We start from the raw sequence: 2,038 nt of genomic DNA on the forward strand, positions 1-2,038 counted from the left end.
TAGAACTGTAAATAGCTATTCGTGCAAATCAGCTGATCTATGTGTGTGAAGTAAAAATGCAAATGGAATCAGAGGTGCTGTCCCCTAATGGTTGAAGTCAGGGTGTCGGAATATCAGAGCTGAAACCCAGTAATTTCCAATGTTATATTTGGTATCATAATAGAACACTATCGGGATACCGTGTTTTACAAAGTAATCAACCTCTAAGATGGCAAATTCTGATATACAGGTGACGGCTGCTTCTCCTTGCCCAAAAAATTTTTCTGTCACAACAAAATCAGTTTCCGTCATAAGATATCGAATCATATTACATGTGTCTTTGGATATCACGCTTAGTCTATCCAAAGAAAAGGTATCCTGGCATTTACGCATTCGCCTCGTGTTAGTGTTATTAATATATGTATCGTTCTTTATCATTAAGTGGTGGAACATTTCACGGGGTGTAATTGTTGCGGTTTTTGATCCTTTTTTGTCGCTGAGTAAGACCAGGGTATCTAAGGTAACACTATTGATAGCTGTTGTTACTGTTTTCTTTGTATGGCTTCCATGGGGGTCACAATTGGATTTTCTGTCACAAGTACCAACATAATGAATCACCGTATATAGGCAGTGCTCAAGGGGACAGTTCAATGCACATTGCTTATATCGAAAGATATATCTCTTCAAATCAACCATCTTGCCTTCAATCATCTGTTGATTAACTCTCTGTCTGAAGTTTGGATGAACAGGGGCTACAGATACTGAGTGTCCCCAACTACTTCGGCTATAATGTTAACCATCTGCTTTGAAGTCTTTTAAGTATTCACAACTATCTGAATGTACTAAAAAAATACTATTTGAAGAAGGTTAGGCTGGAACTTTTTTCTTGTAGAGTCTAAACTTTGATATACCAGTTTCGTGAGCAGTCCTTAAGATTATGGCAGCCTCAGTAGATCTAAGTGCCAATTTCATGGTTTTGTAAATATGTGGGTCTACTGGATTAGGAAATGAAGCGCCATGTATTGTTTTAATTACACTTAGTTTATCATTTTTAAAATCTTGTACTTTTTTGGACAAAAAACAAACATTCAGAGAAGGCTTATTAAAAGCCGATTTATTTTTCTCAGGCTGTGTACTATAAATCTGTGTTTCGTAAGAGCCCTGGTAATTGTCTTCACATAATTCATTGGCTATGTATACCGTTTTGAAAACGTTACTTTTTTGTTCTGGGTTTCTTTTATTGTTTTCATCATAGGCGTCATTAATCTGGAACTTATTTTCTACTTCCAGTCGAAAACATTCCACCATATTCTCTTGGTAGTCAACCTTTTCCGTGTACTTGCACTCTTTAGTGTCCATGCCCTCTTTAATGTCCAAGCACTGTTTAATTTCCATGCACTCCTTGAACTCCATGTTCAGCTTATCATTTTCAAAGTTCCCTTCGGTATCAATCTTTTCTGACACCTTTGCTTTAAAGTTTGTTTAGTAACCATACTTATTGACTTTAACTCCCTGTTGTTCATCTTCATCTGTGGATTTACATATTCTACTTACCATTTTGAGCTCACATTCTTTCAAATACCTCTTATTTCTTCTTTCAAGCTTGAGAATTTCATTTTTTTCTTTGTATATGTTGATGGATGTGCCAAGAGAGACTCTTTTCTTCTTGTTTTGACCCATCATACGAATAGAAATTACGAGTGAAACTAAACAGACACGTATTTCATTGTCTTAAAAACTACATCCACGAGTCTGTGAAAGGGGATCCAAACTTAAATGAGTAAACAATTACTAGAGAGTAGTTGGATGTCAAATCTCCCTAAAAAAGGTAACGAAACTGCTTCTCTTTCAATGTCTTGGAACTTTGCTAAAAAAAAATTCAAATGAATTTACTGAAAAAATGTGCATTGTTATTTTAATATACATATGCTGATATTTATTCCTTAAAATCCTAATTATTTTTTATTTCTTAAAGTTATACAAGTGAAAAAATTTAAAAAAAAAAATGTTCAGTAAAGTACAAATTATATTCTAGCTTTTAGAAAGCATAGAGTTTAGA

At 34.5% G+C, this 2,038-nt stretch overlaps 1 pseudogene; it reads right to left on the reverse strand.

Moving 5' to 3' along the window:
• Positions 1–846: 846 nt before the first annotated feature.
• LOC148939458 (uncharacterized) lies at positions 847–1,659 on the reverse strand (annotated as a pseudogene).
• Between the last annotated feature and the right edge of the window lie 379 nt (positions 1,660–2,038).

This window comes from Artemia sp. Qi Xiang Cuo, chromosome 21, assembly GCF_049724085.1.
Source record: "Artemia sp. Qi Xiang Cuo chromosome 21, ASM4972408v1, whole genome shotgun sequence".
In the NCBI taxonomy this organism is placed as follows: domain Eukaryota; kingdom Metazoa; phylum Arthropoda; class Branchiopoda; order Anostraca; family Artemiidae; genus Artemia; species Artemia sp. Qi Xiang Cuo.